Genomic DNA, 8,463 nt, shown 5'->3' with positions numbered 1-8,463 from the left:
CGGCAGAATTAGGGGTCAAGGATTTTACCACTATACCAGCCTTTTGAACTTGTTAATATTGAGTCCATTTTAATAAATCTTATGGGGTTGCTAGAAAAATGATTTTATCGCCATTAGTAAAATTTTTAAAACCAATGTATTCCGTGAACTCGACCCATTTAATGTGGGTCCACCTAGATAAACTAACTTAACAAAGAGTTGACATAACTGTTGACTTTAACAGTTTAAAAAGACTTTAGCGTCTACATTTGATTCAAGCGCGTCCCTTAACAGTGTATCTTGCTTCTTTTTTTCTTTTTTTTTTGCCACCGGAAATTACAAAGAACCTTCCTGAGTTCCTGGTCGTCTCACCCTTGACTTAAAAGTCAACTTAATCTGATCAGTGGAAATTGCCTTTATTCAAATCCCTCTTTTCAATTACAAAAGAAGCTGCAACATCTGCCCGGAAAACGTTTAACAAGGTGGTTAGTGCGTCTAGAAATGCCGCTGCTGGAGCTTATTGGAGGAGCAGCTCTTGGTGCTGTGTTTGGTGAATTGCTGAAACTAGTTGTAGACCGGACTGAACAAATCGCGGAATTCGATACACTGTTAGCACGCCTTGAAACAACCCTGAAAGCCATCCAACCAGTGTTTCTTAAGATCACGGAGTTGAACAATCGTCCTGTTGAAGAGCGGACAACGCTTAGAAGCTTGCTAGATGAAGGGAAGGAACTCGTTGTCAAGTGCTCCGGGATCAAGTCTTGGGATGTAAAAAAGAAAAACAAATACTCAAAAAAACTGATTGATTTGGACATCAAGCTCTTCCGGTTCTTTCAGATAGGAGCGTTTGAGGGGATCTTGACAAACATGCTTCATCGGGTCTTTTTCGTCCGTGTGTTGTTCCAGGGCTCCCAGAGTTCACTATTGGTTTGGATCAGCATCTTCCAGAACTAAAGCGTATGCTGCTCAAGGATGACACTAAAGTGTTGGTGGTTTCAGCCCCTGGAGGTTTTGGCAAGACTACTTTGGCCAAGAAGTTTTGTCATGATAATGAAATCAAAGGTACCCACAAATCCACAATTCTTATTGATGTTTAGCTAGATCATTCATTTATTGGCTGCAACATGGGTTTCATCGATCTTGTTTCTATATTGACAGGCATATTTGGTGATAATATCCTCTTTGTTACAGTCTCATCAGAGACCAGCCTAACGAGCATCGCCCAAAGCCTGTTTAAACATTATGACATAACTAAATTATCTATATCTTAAATATAAATGTCGGTGGCATTTACAAATTTGGTCCTTTTGAATTTTACACTTTGACCTTTTTATTTTTACTTTTGTTTGTTTGTTTTCCCTTCCTCCATGGTAATATTCATTTATTCATTTCTAGGGTTGTGGGTAATATTTTTTACACGGATGTTTGCTGTACAAAAGTTGAACTAAACAATATTCTTTATTTTCGATAGTGAGGGGGTGTTTGGCCTAGCTTTTTTAACAAAGCTTATAGCTTATTTTAGCTTTTTTTTACAAAATAAGCTTAATTTGGTGTTTGGTTTAGCTTTTTAAAATTATGCTTAGCTTATATAAGCTAATTTAAATAAGCTTATTTGATGATGGTTTTTTAGCTTATTTGAAGAAGCCTTCTTTGTATAAGGGCAAATAATATAAATAAGCTATAAGCTAATCCAAACACTTAGAAAAAGCTTATCAAATGATAGAAAATAAGCTATAAGCTATTTTAAAATATAAGCATAAGCCAAAAAATAAAAACTAGGCCAAACACCCCCTGAATTGATTAAGTTTGTCTTAGGTTTAATATTGGAAAATTATGGTTGTAACCCCTATTCCACTACTTCATTTTACAACTCCTTTAAATTTTGGTTTACATTTTAATGTAATTCTTTTTTAAACAAGTTAGGTTAAATATAATACGTTTTTTGTGCTTATTTTATATACGTTTCCAGTTGGTCTACGTTTCATCGTAAATTTAGTTCTGAATCGAATAGAATGAGGTCATATATAATACGTTCACATTCAACGACATAAATTTGAACTGCTCTACATTTCGACCCGGCCACAACACGCTAGGGGTAAAATTTCAACTTCGATTTTGCTTTTTTTTTATAAGTTTCCTATGTATGAGTCGTGTCACATGTAAATATGTTATGATTGTACAATAAAAAATCGATTATTTTATTTTTTGATCCAACCGCAATGCTATTGAGTTAAATCGAATACGTTAAAACGCGTGTTTTCGTATGGTTAACGCATCACATAACGTTTGAACTAATTCGTTTGGTATTTGCAATGTACCTGCGCAGCAACGCGCGCGTGTCTAGATACTAGTATGATCTTAAAACTGAAGAGGACGCCAAGAATCAAATTGAGAACCTAGTGAAACAAAAGGGATCTGGTAAAATGTTGCTGGTCCTTGATGATGTCTGGCCTAATTCAGAATCTATTATTCGGCATCTTAAGTTCGATATACCAGGATACAAAATTCTAGTCACGTCAAGGTACTCGTTTCCAGAGTTTAACTGCACGTATAAATTGGAATTTTTGAATGCTGAATATGCAAAGACTCTTTTTTGCCACTCTGCGTTTCCAAGTGGTCGGATTCCTGATAATAATGTGCCAGATTACCTCGTCAACGAGGTAGATGACTAGAATTTTTATCGTATCAAAATTAAATTGCTTATTGTGAAGTGCTTTTGTTTAATGATTGTGGATGTAGATGGTAGAATCCTGCAAAGGGATTCCTTTAGCCCTAACTGTTGTTGGTGCATCATTATCTGGTCAAACTGATCTGGTCAAATGGAGAGCCACTCTCAAGAGACGGTCTAGAGGTCAATCCATTTTAGAGTCGCACGATGAATTGCTGTGTTGTCTCCAGACCAGTATTGATGCACTGGATGAGGTGTGTAAGAAATGTTTCTTGGACTTAGGTTTGTTTCCTGAGGATGACCAGATTCCGGGTATGGCTCTACTAGATATGTGGGTGGAGTTGTACGAGCTTGACGATGAGGGCACGTTAGCTGGTGAAAACCTTTATAATCTCAAATTGAGAAATCTCATCAATCTTGTTCCAATCAGGTACTCCCTTATTATGAAAAAAGATTATATTGCACCGTTGATCAACTAACACTAATATGATGTTATAGGAAAGTTGCAGGTGAAACGGAAGACTATTGTCGTCAGTATCGTGTGACGCAACATGATGTGCTTAGAGAGTTGGCCATCCACCTGAGCAGGCAAGGGCCTACAGTAGAACGAGAACGGTTAGCAGCAGAACGAGAACGACTGATCGTAGAAATTCATGGAAATAAGTTTCCGAAATGGTGGACTCAACAACCCGTCATTGCACGCATTTTATCCATTTCAACAGGTTTGTCATCACTTCTATGCTTTCCCAATGAAAACTTTGTTCAATCGTAATATAATTTAATCTAGAGAGAGCAAGGGGTGAGAATATTGAAAGTGAGAAAAGTGTTATTATAAATTACAAGTTGTAACATTACACATAGCTTTGTAGGGGCACATTCATAGGCATAAGTGGTTATCAGGGCCGGCTCCATAGGCTTGTCAATCTAGGCACGGGCTTAGGGCTATCATAAAATAAGGGCCTCCAAATTTTTAGAAAGTTTTATATATAGTATATGTATTAGGCTCAAATAAATACGTTTATTTCAAAACTAAACTAGTTTTTCATTGAAGAAACCCAAAGTAAATATTGTTTAGCAAAAAATGCCCAGTTTCAGAGCCAATTTAACATTAATTTTCCGCTATTACAACATAGCAACAACTATCGACTGAATCATCATTATTTAGTGGCCTAAAGCCCCTAAAATACAGCTGCAATCATCGTTCTCACTTCCTATCACAACCTGCTTTTAGTTTCTAGGCTATAGGCTATCACTAGATGAAAAAAAGTAACGATAATCATCCATGGCGACGGGTCCATCGGGATTGAAGGAGAGTTTATGGGCGAAATTAGGGCACTCACTTCGTATTTCGCTTAGGATCTCTAAAAATGTTAGAACGGCCCTAGTGGTTGCAGTGGCGGATCTAGAAAATCCGCCAAGCCGTAACGTTTTATAAATAAGCGGTAACGAAATCGAAAAAATGTCAAATTTTTCCAAAATTTACACTAATTTTACACTACCGCCGGAGCGCCAAGCCGTAGCGGAGATTGCCCCTAATTACACTGTATGTCCGCCACTGAGTGGTTGTGTAGTTTTCGCAATTCAATACTTATAATTGGTTTTGTATTGAACGCCCATTAGCTTTGTGTTTAAACTAGTAGAAATGTTAACTACCCAACTAATACTCAACTAACTAACTACCAACTCAGCTAACTCTATTATATATTCTGTAACAACCAACATGTGGAAAACTATATGCATCCTCTTGTCTCTTTTAATAACCTTACCACGTGATCTTTGACTACAGATGGAGAGTTCAGCTCTACTTGGGATGATCTGAATGCACCTAATGTTGAAGTATTGATATTGAATATAAGGGGCGAAAAATACACTCTGCCCGACTTCATCAAGAAAATGATCCAACTAAAGGTTTTAATTGTTACGGGCTATGGAGTTTATCCCACTCAACTAAACAATCTTGAAGTTTTAGCGTGTTTAGTGAAACCAAGTAGAATCAGATTTGAACATGTTTCACTTTCTCCCTCTATTCAACACATCTTCAAATTAAAGACTCTGAATAAACTTACCTTTGTTATGTGCAAGATAGGTAATGCACTCAGTAGTGGTACCACCGGATCTACTTATATGCTAGAGAACCTCAAAGATTTTGAAATCGATTTTTGTTATGATCCGAAGGAACTGCCAGCAGGACTATGTAGTTCTGTTCAACTCAAGAAACTGATCATCACCAATTGCCAAGAGCTAGATGCTCTTCCAGAAGAGCTAGGAAATCTATTAAATCTTGAAATCTTGGGGCTTCATTGCTGCACAAAACTGAAAGAATTACCTGAATCAGTTGGAAGTCTACATAAGCTGAGCTCAATCGATATATCTGATTGTTCGCATATAAGTGCACTGCCTACGCAAATTGGCGAGCTAAGCAGTCTGAAAGTGATTGCTATCAGTGGCTGTGAAGGGCTACAAAAGTTGCCAAAATCTTTGGCCGAATTGAAGAAGATTGAAGCTTTGATATGTGACGAAGAGAGATTATATTTGTGGAAAAATATTGCAAGTGACCACTCTGAAGTGAAGATAAACCTTGTTGAAGAAGACAGATATGGAACCTTTACGAAAATCTGCCAGTAACTTATCTTGATCATGTTTTTGTTAAACTATAAAGTATCATTTGTGTAATAATTATGAATACATTTGTGATTTTAATTTTTTTAAATATGATGTGTTTATACTTTCATGAGATTAGGACTCTAGCTTACTAATTTCATTTGTTGCTCTTTTTTTTACACTTGGGGAGTGTGGGTTGGGTCATCAATGTCACATAGGATTGTTAAATCACCCCCATGCCTCATCCACCATGCTTGGCATGGATTAAACCATGTCAACCATGTGCCTCCTTTTCTTTTCGAATATTTTCTTTTCCTTTTCATAAAAATAAACTAAAATAAGAAAGGGAAATTGGCATGTAATAATCTCACTTAGACCTTATTGGCTATTATTAATCCCACCTCAGAATATTCCCCCCACCAGTCCCACCCCCTATTTTTCCTACAATGGTCCCCCGTTAAAAAAACTTAACGGAGTTAAGCTTTTCTCCAAATTACAAACAGATTTTTTAGGGCTTTTGATTAGAACGACGATACGAGTCCATTGATGTAAAAGTTGCCTCGAAACGGTGCTCCAAACGATGAAAACGGCGCTTCAATTCGGGTGTTTAAATTTCCAACTATCCAAAATCAAGTCACTTGGAGCACCATTTCGAAGTAAGTTTTACATCAATGGACTCGTATTATCGTTCTGATCAAAAGCTCTAAAAAATCAGTTTGTAATTTGGAAAAAAGCTTAACCCCGTTCAGTTTTTTAACGGGAGACCATTGTAGGAAAAATAGGTGAAAGGTGGGACTGGTGGGGGAATAGGCAAATTGGATTTAAATAATCCCAACTCACTGTTATTGGCCAATAATAATCCCAACTCATTTAATCACCAATAATAATCCGAACTATTCACTTTTTTTGTAAAATACTCCCAGTTAAAAAAACACTAACTAGGTTAAAAATTTGCTGATGTGGCTTGCCACGTCACCTGTCACATCAGCTGCCATGTCATCAAAAAATGCCACATCAGCTGCCATGTCATCAAAAATGCCACGTAGACTGCCACATCAGCTGCCACCTCATCAAAAAATATCACATCAACTGCCACGTCATATGACACATCAGCTAAAAGGGCCACATCAGATGCCACATCAGCAAATTTTTAACCTAGTTAGTGTTTTTTTAACTGGGAGTATTTTACAAACAAAAGTGAATAGTTCGGATTATTATTGGTGATTAAATGAGTTGGGATTATTATTGGCCAATAACAGTGAGTTGGGATTATTTAAATCCAATTTGCCGGGGGAATATTCTGAGGTGGGATTATTAATGGCCAATAAAGTCCAGGTGAAATTATTACAGGCCCATTCCCCAATAAGAAAATAGTGGTTTGGGTTATGACCACACCCTTAGGGTAGTGGTTTTAGATGATAGATTAGGCTATAAGGTGTGGTCATGGCCCTCATGACCACCATGATCCTCCATGTTAGTGTCATGTAACCTACCTCTAATCCACCATCCAAAACCACTACCCTAAGGGTGTGGTCATGACCCAAACCACTAGCCACTTATTTATTTTAATTTATCTTTGTCTAAAGAAAAGGAAATGATTTGTTGAAAAATGGAAAGGAGGACCATGGTTGCCATGGTTTAATCCATGCAAACCATGGTGGATCAATCAAGGGGTGGTGTTGCATTCCATTCATATTCCTAGGTGCAAAATCATGTCCCAGGAATGACCCCGCCACCCTATAGCCTTAGAAGTGAGTGACACGGCGCTGATATAAAAGATCATGATGACCATGAAGGTCATGACCACACCCTATAGCCTAACTACAAATAACTAACTATAGGAAGCACCTAACAAAAATAAGCACATGGATAACATCAAGTAACAATTTTCTTCTAGCATCCCTAGCAAGCTGGATGGCCGAAATGACATGACACTTGAGATTGAATATAATTAAAATGAGTCAAAGTCATCCCCTTAGTAAGAGGATTCACTAAAATTTTCTACGCATTTTCTATGAACGAAAAAAACATAAAAAAACATAGAGAACTCAGAGTCTCATATATCTCAAGATGTTTTGTGTGCTGATGAAACACCGGATCACGGGTACGGGTCGAACAACAAAACGGGTCAGGTGGGTTTTGTTTTAGTCACATGGTACTGAATAAGTCTAGAGGATGACCGAGTATTATAGAGGAGATCATGGGAAACGAACGTTGCAAGTTGTTAGTTGATTTTAGGGAGATTATTGATATTTGGCATGTGATAAATTTGTTTGTTACGTATGCATGTGTAAGGCTATAAATAGCCCAATAGTTTAGTGAATAAAATAACATTTTCTCTAATTTCTTTTCTTCTGAAAGTTCTTCTTTACGATTCACATATTTGTAACTTTCATTAGTGAGTTTGTGAGTGTGTAGTGAGTGATCTTGAGGGCCTAAACCAACATTTGGTATCAGAGCGAAGGTTAAACGAGTGCCGGTTTGAGAGTCGTGTTCGGAAAAAGGGGGGGTGCAGTCCTCTAAACTGCAGGTCACCGGAAAGAATGAACAAAATAGAGTTTTAATTAACCCTAAGCATGGTTGCAAAAGTCGCTAGGCGCTCCCTAATCGGTCAACCGGGGAGTTGAGAGTACTTGGTCTACGCGGAGAGTACTCGGGGAGTACTCGGACATGTTAAATTATAAAGAAATTACTTTTTGGAGATTAAGTATATGTCAAATAACACAAATTTACTAATATTTATAACAAAATACGTGAAAATGATATTCATTCTTTAATATGATTGGAATGGAAATTATGTTATATTATTATTTAAGTCAAACTAGGCCCGAGTTGACCTACTAGATCCAATCTGGCCGAGGTTGACCGCATTTGACCGACTCCAAGTAACTAGGCGGAGTCAAAGAAAGTCGACTCGGCAGCCTGCCTTGTAGCGACTACTCGGGGAGTACTCGGCCTTGGAAACCTTGTTTTACAACCATGACCCTAAGAAAGAAGGATGAAGAAGACTGATTCTCTGGTAATAGACCGTACCGGCAGTAAAGAACGGCTGCTACAGCAGCAAAGACTGAAGAAAGAGACCGACGTCGGAGAAGAACTAGCAAAAGACAGCTACCGGAAAGTGAATTCCGGTAGGAGACAAAGAAGACTGATAGAAATCACACCAAACGAAAGAAAGAAAGAAAGAAGAGGCGCCACAATAAAGAAAGAAAAGA

The 8,463-nt window shown here is 37.7% G+C and overlaps 1 pseudogene; it reads left to right on the top strand.

Moving 5' to 3' along the window:
• The first annotated feature begins 265 nt into the window (after positions 1-265).
• On the top strand, positions 266-5,370 carry LOC110885926 (annotated as a pseudogene).
• Positions 5,371-8,463: the final 3,093 nt, after the last annotated feature.

The sequence above is a fragment of the Helianthus annuus genome, chromosome 7 (genome assembly GCF_002127325.2).
Source record: "Helianthus annuus cultivar XRQ/B chromosome 7, HanXRQr2.0-SUNRISE, whole genome shotgun sequence".
Lineage (NCBI taxonomy): Eukaryota > Viridiplantae > Streptophyta > Magnoliopsida > Asterales > Asteraceae > Helianthus > Helianthus annuus.
This window is presented reverse-complemented; position numbering and strand designations above follow the sequence as displayed.